This window comes from Canis lupus, chromosome 9 (assembly GCF_048164855.1).
Source record: "Canis lupus baileyi chromosome 9, mCanLup2.hap1, whole genome shotgun sequence".
In the NCBI taxonomy this organism is placed as follows: Eukaryota; Metazoa; Chordata; class Mammalia; order Carnivora; family Canidae; genus Canis; species Canis lupus.
This window is the reverse complement of record NC_132846.1, coordinates 42,944,255-42,954,301: the sequence shown is the minus strand read 5'-3', so window position 1 is coordinate 42,954,301 and position 10,047 is coordinate 42,944,255. Positions and strand designations below refer to the sequence as shown.

At 45.4% G+C, this 10,047-nt stretch overlaps 1 protein-coding gene across 1 annotated transcript in view; it reads left to right on the top strand.

The window, feature by feature from the left end:
- The first annotated feature begins 598 nt into the window (after window positions 1-598).
- TMEM229B (transmembrane protein 229B) overlaps window positions 599-10,047 on the top strand; it is a 36,387-nt gene continuing 26,938 nt past the window's right edge. Inside the window, exons 1-2 of the mRNA XM_072839020.1 lie at window positions 599-1,244; window positions 2,318-2,397. The gene's annotated coding sequence lies outside the window, so the exon portion shown is untranslated. The remainder of the gene's footprint in view (window positions 1,245-2,317; window positions 2,398-10,047) is intronic.

Genomic DNA, 10,047 nt, shown 5'->3' with positions numbered 1-10,047 from the left:
ATTGGTCCTCTGCTCTTTGAAAGGATGGTTCTGCAAGGTAACTTTCTACCCTCCTCTGATGTTGGTGCTTCTGTCTTTGGGGTTGGTCACAGTCCTGTCTGGCAGTGTGAGGAGTAACAAAAGTCATTGCCAGTTTCTGTTTCTGAAGAGCCAGCTGCCCATTATCCTTCACTCTGCTGACTCCCCAACAGAGAGCTTGATATCCTTTCAGGGCTCTTGGCTCTAATGTGACTGGTATTGTAGAAGGGACAGCATCCTTGAAATTAGGGCCAACAGTATACAGACAGGACTTGGGTCTCACATTGCTCCTTCTTGCTGCTCCATCCTTAAGAAGCATACGGTTAAAAAAAAAAAAAAAGGGACTAGCATTGTCAAATCCCAAACTCATGTAGGGAGATCTAATAGATTGGTGTGTGTGAGGGGGAGCATAATCTGAGAGCATTTTCTGCCATTCCTTTCTATTTCGGAAGCCCCACGTTCAGAATACACTGGATTAGCCATTTCTGACCGCTTCCGCAGTTGGGCTTGAATGATAAATGCTTTCTAGCTGGTTCATTCATTTACTGTTTCCTTTCAGTTTTTAAGAGGCACCCCATCACATGAGTTTCTGGAATGGTCCGTTTCCATCAGAAAGGTCACTCACCCTGAGTTTTCGTTAAGGCCTCGATACCAGCCCTGAGGATCTAGGGATGCCAGCCAAGAAGGAGATTGAAGAGCCACAAAGAGAGGATTCTTTTCTGGACCTCTGAGGGGTGATTCATGCTTCGAGATAAAATGTGCTTCCTGGGCTCCATGGTTTCAGTGCTGGCATGGTCGGTGGAAGGGCAGGCCCTGGTGCAGCCAGAAGCCCACCTTATAGACAATAATCACTGTACTTTGGAGCAATGGTAGGGACCTATTTTTAGCCTACTGCCGAACCCTACGTTGTTTTTTTTTTTTTTTTATAGCCATCCTTGGCCAGATCCCATTGTAGTCTGTAGGTTCCCCCTCCTTCTCATTCCCAGTCCAAGAAGCCTTTGGAAAGCCATGAATAAGGCAGCCAGGGCACTGGTCTTACTTTCAGCTTCTTCTTAAAACAAAAGTGGATGAGAAATATTGTCAGCACTGGGTGACACAAGGAGCAGCTCCAGATTTTTGTTTCATGACTGTGTTTTTGCCTGCGATGAACAAGGGGATGACTTTCTTACACTGACTTATTGGGTGCCTTAGAGCTTTCATACAGCCTGCACAGTTTCTAGCACATGGTGAGTACTCGTTAAATCATCAGCTGTGGTACTTGGATGTGATCAGATACTCAGATTTCTAGGTCATTGGGCATCATTTCTGCAGGAGCCGATGGTTGGCAAAGGCCTCCAGAATCAGGAAATCTTGGATCCTCCCTGATTCACTTGTGTGACCTTGGACAGCTGATTTCAGCCCTCGGAGCCTTAATTCCACAAATGGAGCTTTGGCTGGCTTCAGTGATCATAACAATGATAACAGTGACAGCCATCATTTATTAAAGACTTCCTGTATGCCAGGCATTGGGCTAAGCACTTGACATATGTTCTCTTTCTCTCCCAGCAATGAGATAGCTGCTATTAATTATCCCCATTTTAAAGCTGGAAAAACTGAGGTTCTGAAAGATAAGGTGATTGCATATGTCGCATGGCTAGCAAGTGTCCAACCTGAGATTTGAACTGAGATCTGTCTGATTCGGCTGTGTTCTATAACCTTGGGCCAGGGGATGGAACAGATGTTGAGGAGAAGGTAAACGTGGAGAGAGTGTTAGTAAGATATAAGAAAGAGAAAGAGAGCTGATGTGGATGAAACACAGCTAGTTAAGAGGAGATGGAAGTACAGATTCTTATTTGGAAAACAACATCCCAATGAAGAGAGAGAGGTTGGTACCCTGCACTGAGGAAGTAGACCAGATGGCCTGGGAGTTACTATAAGGGGAACAGACTTTCTGCTTGGCATAGGAATGTATCTCATAAACCCCATTTCATTTTGACGCCAAAATTTTTCTCTCACTGAACAGACTCTCTGGGCAGCACTTTTCTTTCTGTCACTCTACTGCCACTAGTCATAATGGCTTATCTTTGCAGATTCTTGACTCTACACCTTATCCTCCAACCTAGTTTCTGCTCATTATTATAGTCCAGGTGTAGAGACCTGATTCTGACTCTGGGGTCCCAGGAACGCTCTGCAAAGGGTACCAAGCATTGGACTATCCTTTTCTTCTGAGAAAGTATTTGTGGCCACTGAATACTGCCTTCAAAGTGACCAGCTAGTTCATTGAGATGATTCTCATAATTTTCATCCTTATTTTTTCCAGGCAAGTTAACTCTAAGGCACTTCTGCCATTTTGAGGTGTTTGTGGAAGATGAATGAAGGTTGAGGTGGTGGCCTGGGGAGGTAAGCCGACCCTGCTTTGAGAGTTAGTGTGATGGGTATAATGGAGCATCATTCTAGGGGAGCAGCAAGATTTGGGTTCCCTCAGCTCAGTGACTCTGGCCATGTGACATGAGTGCTTTGGCCTTTCATTTCCTTATATGTAAGATGAGAACATTGAAAGAGAGGTTCTGTAATATCTCCTCCAGCAATAATGCTGGCTGACCTAGCAGAGTCTGGATGATTTTGTCCTTTCTCAGGGAATAATTGAGCTGGTCTAGAATTATAGGAAGTCACAGCTGGGAGGACAGAGGTGGGGTTGAAGGGGAAAGAAGCCAAACTGGGAATTAAGGACAAAGTCAGAGTGGCAGTAAGTCCCTTCTTGTGAAGGGGAACGGGATCAGGCCATTCCTCCTTTGTTTAAGTGAGGCAGCTGAGAGGTGGCATCTGTTTACCTTGTAAGCACCATCTCCTAACTGGCGAGGAGCATCCCTTGTACCTTGTCTTAAAACTTAAACTTCACTTCCTTCATCCTCCAGCTGTCCCCAACTGAAGGCAGCAGGGAAGTTGTTTATTGGTTTATGTTTTACATTCTGCACTTGGATTTAGCAGACTCCAGGGCTTGGTTTAACCCAGTTTTCAGCCCCACCCCCCACCCCGCCCACCCAGGGCTCCAGGACCTGGGGACTTTGGCGGATACTTTCCTGGAGACCAGTGTTAATGAGAACATGCCTCCTCTTGCTGCCCTCACTCTCCCGGGGAGGCTCAGCCTAGGAACTCAGGGAGGTACAGCTTTTCTGTTCATGGGATTGGGTCATCTCAGTTTCTCTTCAAACAAAGCGATTTGCCCAAGGACCCTTGGATTCTGCTGTCTGTCGGTACATCATTGATTTTCATTCCATTGTATTCAAGGTTGAGGAGCAAGTGAATTCCCACTGAATCCACCAAACCAATCTTTTCTGGCGCTGCCTGCCTTACTTTTCCTTTTAGTCCTTCTTGCCCTTAAACCAGTGATTTCCAGGGGTGGTTACCAAACCACTGGGAGTATGAGAGATGATTTTAGTTAGCATGGGGACAAAACATTTCATTGTAGTAGCTACATTTCTAATAAGTATAAAGAAACAAGACTCATTGGGTTGCACTCATAAAGTGATTTAATTTTGTCTTCCACTATCTCCTTATACTTATTCAGTGGATGAAAAGCAGGCCCCATAACTGTTTGGGTGATTCTTAGGTAGTAGAAGGTCCTGTAGTCTCTTTAAGTCACAAAACATAGTCTCAATTCAGTACTTAATCTGTCCTTTGTCACTGGACTGGGAGGGACAGGAAACGGCTTCCTTGGCCAGCGCTGTTGTCTGCAGGTTTCCAGCTTCCTGGGCCTAGCAGGTATTTGATGCTGATTCTCTCTTGTGGCCATGTTCATGGCTTTCTCAGAGACTCCTCCCCTACCAGTTGCTTGGGATCATTCACTTCCAATTGTCTTGAGAAGAGCAAATTATCCTCTACTTTAGATCATTGTTCTTTCATCAGCCCCTAAAACCCAGTGATTTACCTCCAGTCTCTTCCAGCTAAGGCCCTGCAGTCTGTCTGAGTGGCCCTCTTGGACAAGACCTGTTCTGGTCTCCTGCCAGCCTTCTCTTGCATGTGGCTCCATTAGCCAGAGGAAACAATCATGCGTCCTTTGGTGCAGTGAACCTGGGAACGCAGGCTGACCAAGGCAACTCAGCCGTCTGCCTTGGCTCCTTTGATAGCAGATGGCCAGTCTGTGTCTCCCACCTTGGGTGCCTCAGGTGGGGGGCAGATGCTGGTCCTGTGCCAGTCAGATGCCAGTCAGATGTCCTCCCAGCTGCAGGGTCAGACATCAAGTTTCCAGAGCCATTCCGTTGAAGCCCCTCTCACCGGCTTGGCAGTGTCAGACCTGTTATCCTCAGTGCCTTAGTTAGGACTTTTGATTTAACCTCCAGATAAATGTTTATCAAAACCATAACTGTCACAAGAAGCTCCTGATGTCATGAATACTATTGCTCAGGATAAAGCTACAGTATATATTTAACTAAAAACTTCAGTGTAAAGGTTAACAATGGCTAACACTTAGCTGAGTACTCATAATGCCAGGTACTGTTTTCAATCCCATAAACATGCTCTTCCATTTAACCCTCATGGAGGAGATACTTTTATGACTTCCATCCTACAAAGGAGTAAACTGAGCAAAAAGAGTTTGAGCAGCTTGTTCAAGGTCATACAGTTGGCATCAGAGCCCGGATTCTGATGGAAAGAATCTGAGCCCAGAGCATGCTCTTTTAACCCACTCCACATTGTCTCTGTCCACAAGGGTGGTGGGTGGCTGTAAGTCATCAGGTGGAAAGTAGGTGGTTGGCAAATGCTGCCTTAAGGACGTAACTGTAGGATCTTCAGGCTGGCGTTCAAGCTCTCCATGCATTGGCTTTCTGTGGTTCCTTCTGTGCCCTTTACAGGAGCCTCACCCCATTGTCTGATGATCCTGCAAGGCACACGCCCTGCCCCATATATTGTTTCTCTTCCCAGAGGGCCCTCCTCTGCTTTTCTGCCTCCCCAGTTCAAAGTCCTTTTTCAATGTCAGACCTCATCTTTGCTGTAAAGGTGTTTTTGACCAAAACCTCTTGGGCTGGGATCTCCTACTCCTCCTAGAATTTCGTTACTATGTTCGTGATTATTATGTGCTTTTCTGCAGAGAGCAGTGAAGGGCGGTTAGCAAACCCAGATTTTGATCTATGCGATTAACTGCCTGTTTGCTAATTTACGCAAGATCGCAGACCCCTCCAAACCTTAGTTTCAATATTTTTTTTCTCCAAGTTTTTACTTAAATGCCCATTAGTGAACATACAGTGTAATATTAGTTTCAGGTGTAGAATTTAGTGACTTATCACTTACATGCGACACCCAGCACTCATCACCCATTTACCCTTCCCCCTGCCTCTCCTCCAGTAACGATTTCAACATTTATTTCAATGATTTCAACATTTATTTCAATGTTTAGAAAGCGTGAGTGAGGATTAGCTCCCTTCAGTTTTCAGTATACCAGGATTTATGTTTATCTTCTTGTCTCCACTAATGTCTAAGCTCTTGAGGGCTGGAACTTGTGTCTTGCCTATCTTCTGCCTCCCAGGACTCTGCACAAGGTTTTTACAAACAAGATGGATTGACTGTTAGTTGGTTGACTGTTCGGAAATGCCGCTGTAAGTCTGCCCTGAACTTGACTAACTTTTACAAATCACTTTTTTCTGGGTGATCACTAGTGAGGGCTTTGCAGTTTTCCTTTCCACATAAGTTTTTTTTTTAAGATTATATTTATTTATTCATGAGACACACACACACACACACACAGAGAGAGAGAGAGAGAGAGAGAGGGAGAGAGAGAGAGAGAGGAGGCAGGTACGTAGTTCAGAGGGAAAGCAGGAGCCTCACAGGGAGCCCGATGTGGGACTCCATCCCCAGACACTAGGATCATGCCCTGAGCTGCCGAAGGCAGAGGCTCAACTGCTGAGCCACCCAGGTGTCCCAAGTTTTAACAAAAGTTTAGGTCCAATCTGCTAGCCTTATTATCTTTGAGAGATCTAATGTAATGCTGTTAAGGCCCACACACCTTTATCTGCAATTTCAAAATCCAAAACATTCTACAACCGAAAACTTTTCTTTAACTCACGTAATGACAAAACCTAATCCAGACTTAGCTGCTATGCAGAGTGTGACTATTCATAGGTCTGACTACAGAAATGTTAATGTGTTAAATTGAGTGTGCTGCCTCAGACCCTGCTGGGGGGGGGGATTATGTAATCTACGGGATGTGTTCTGCATCACCTCTTAAAAAAATCTAAGAAATTCTGAATTTGGGAAAGGGATTTTGGTGTTGGGTGGTATTTGTCTACAGAGGTGCCATTGGCATTGCGAGTGGGACTAGCCTTTGTTAAGCAGGATGCATCTAATATCAGAGAACCTCACATTGCCCTTGCCTCATTGGCCTTGCCCTAATCCCAGCTCTGATTGCAACATGACAGCTCATGCCTTCGTGTACCAATTTGATTTTTTAGAAATATTGCATTACGAGATTGTTTATCTTGATTTGTGGCGCCTCCTTAAAGTTTGTGCCGCTCCTGCCTCACCTTCCTTACCTAGCCCCAGCCTTGCATGACTCCTGAACCAATAAGGCTTTCTTCTTCCCACTTCCCTGTTTCTGGGATGAACTGGTGTGTCCTCAGAGTGGGAGCTACCTGCTGGATATTCTGCAGTTCAGTTCAACGTGTGGGGCCCTGTTGGCTCCTTGGCTGAATCAGTTCTGCATCTTGTAAATAATGCCTGGAGGCATTTCCTACATCTGGGTGTTTCTTTGGAGCCCAAGGGAGCCTGGTTCGTTTACTTCCTTCTAGGAAGTGATGTAGCTACTCATGTGAGAGTCAATCTGCTTGATAACCCCACAGCTGCTTTGATCTGACATTTTATTTTATTTAAGATTTTTTCTTTTTTTTATTTAAGATTTTATTTATATATTCATGAGAGACAGAGAGAGAGAGAGACAGAGACAGAGACAGAGACACAGGCAGAGGGAGAAGCAGGCTCCATGCAGGGACATGGGACTTGATCCCTGGACCCCAGGATCACACCCTGAGTTGAAGGAGGCGCTAAACTGCTGAGCCACCTGGGCTGCCCTGCCTGACATTTTAAAATTAAAAAAATATATATGTATGTACAGATGCTCCTGGGGAAACATGAAAACAATAGAAAAATGTATGATAATGGAATCTAAAGTGTTCTATTGTGTGTTTTTTAAAAAAGTAATCTCTATGCCCAATGTGGAACTTGAACTCATGACCCTGAGATCAAGAGTTGTGTGCTTTACCAACTGAGCCAGCCAGGCACCCCTCCATTGTGTTTTATTCATCCTTTGATGAGGAAACAGAGGTTGCAAGTGTTTGTAGAAGAACCAGGCTCCGAAGTCTTGTTCTGAACCTTCCACTGGCACTCCAAGCTGGCAGGCTTCTCTCTTCCTTTCTTTCCAGGCCCTTCCCTCCCAGACTGAAGAGAACTCATGAATCAGTTGGCTATCCTGTCTTGACTGAAAGATACCTTTAAAAAAATGTTTTTTTTCAGCCCTTTGTCCTTATTTGGCAGTAATGGGCATGCTCATGGAAATTCAGGGCACCTTTCTCCCGCCATTAAGTAACTATCCTCTCAGAATCTGAGCCCTAAGTATTCTGGCCTGCCTTTTAACCTAGTGGAGGTCCTCTGAGATCATTTCTCTATCCCTATTCCTGTCTGTGATTCCTCACGATATAGCATTTTCCATAAATATCCGTAAGCATCCTCTTACATACTGTTTACTCATCTTCTCATCCACTAAGAAGATATTCCCCAGACCTAGCTTGGCACCTATTTCTTTGACTTCTTCTAAACACATCTTTGCCTCCAGACATTGGACCGTTTATCATTTCCCTGATCCCTATGGATGACATGAGGTCTTCTACCTATCATCATTATGCTGGAAAACGCTGAGATATAGTATAATTTAAATTAATCTTGGAGATGAAATTTCCCAAAGGTGTCCAATTTAATAGTTTTCTTACACCTCATAGGTTGAACCACATTGTCTGTACACCCATCATTCAGGAGCCTCATGCTGATATCCATAACAGACCACTGAATTTCTTCCGTGGGATTGATCTTTGGAAGCCCTCCTAATCCTGTTCACCCCTTGATTCCCCTTGACACTGCAATTTCTCTTGATTCTAGGGGCACATGATCTGGAATGGTGCCCCCTTTTTACCTAACTATTTGTAATGCCTCCTGATTATGCTACATAAAATTCCTAAGTAATATGACCTACATATGTACATGTTTCAAAAAATCAATATAATGCCCTAACTGTAACATAAAATAGAAAGGAAAGGTTACTTATAATACAATATCGTGTGTTCTAGTATGTAATTGCTTGGGCATGACTACACAGAAAACAGAAGGAAGAAGTCAGATGCTTGAACCTGTACATAGAATCACTGAGAACATGAAAGTCACAAATACCCACAGGATACAGGTGTGTGTGTGGGTGACTCTGATACCAGAGAGCACTGCTGAGGTTGACGTGATTATCCCAGATGATCAACCACTCTTGGTAAAGTTCCAAAGGATATGAAATATAGTATCCCCTCGAATTACACTATGAAGGTATTCCCAGACAATTCACTATATGTTAAAACCATGCAAAATGTTCTGTGATTATTTCAGAAAGGGAGTTTGGTTCTAGATGTAGATGATTATAAATGGGCTTTTCACTTCTGTGAATATCCAGTGGGATGTTCTAACATCATGTGGGAGAATTTGTTTGTGGACCATGGTGGGAATTCCAGGTCCTCACCTCTGAGTACCTATAAGCACTCCCATCCACCATGGTGCCGACAGAGGGTCCCTCCAACCCTAGGGTGGCCCCATTGAGAACTACTAGTCTGGAATCCTGGAAGTAGGACCAGCACCAGGACCAGGAACCGGAGACCTATCTGTGTTCCAGGTCTGGGCTATAGTACCTCACTACTTGCATGACCTTAACTTCAGATGCCTGGCTCTCTGTGAAGGGGGTTATGATGCTGCATGTGTCCTGCTGGCATTTGGGATTGTGGCTCACTGTGCTCTCCACCACAGCCAGAGCATCCATGTGTACCCCACAACATATTTCCTATCTATAAGTGTTCCCTTGCTGTGGCTTTTTTCTTAGCATTTAAACCTCCTTAGGTCTCTATCTAGGAAAGAGGGAAGATGGCAGGGAGAAAGGACACCCCCTCATTGCTGCTTCTCCAGCAGCTTTTCTATCTCCATCCCTTCACAGGCAAACTTCTCAAAAGAGTTATCCTCAAGGGTCATCAGGACACACTGTCTCAGTCACCTCTTGTGGGGGCTCCTCCTTACTGAATGGCCCCCAGTGACCTCTGTGCTGCTAAGTCTCTCCAGCCCCTATCTTTTTTTTTTTTTTTAAAGATTTTATTTATTTTAGAGAGAGAGAACAGAGAGCACAAGCAGGGAGTTGGAGGGAAGAGAGGCAGAGGGAGAAGCAGACTCCCCACCAAGTGGGGAGCCCGATGCAGGACTAGATCCCAGGACCCTAAGATCGTGACCTGAGCCGAGGGCAGATGCTTAACTGATTGAGCCACCCAGGTGCCCCCTCCAGCCCCTATTTGACTTGCCTCTGCAGTTGACCATGACCCCTGACACTCCCTAGCCCCCTCCTTGCTGGGGGTCCTCCTGCCTTTTTGGCCCTTTCTCAATGCCCTGTCCTCAGCCAGCCCCGATACCACCCCCCTCCCCTTCTCCCCAGCAGGTTCCCCTCTTTATTGCTTTATCCACCTGGTGGCCCAGACCTCCCTCCGGCCAGAGTCTGTGAGCAGCTCAGACTTGGAGCATCTGAAAGGCAGCTTGTAGTGGGTTGTCTCTTCCCCTGTCCCTGTATCCTCTTCTCTCAGAGAATGACATGCTGTTGCCCAAGTCAGAAGTCTGGGTGTCACCCTTGAATCCTCCCTCCCTCTGACCCCCTCCCCAGAAAGCCCTGCCAAGTCCCGTCAGTCCTGCTTGCTTTATTTATTTTTGTGAGAGACAGAATGCAAGGTGGGCGAGGAGTGGGAGAGGGAGAAAGAAGCTTAAGTAGGCTGGTTGCAT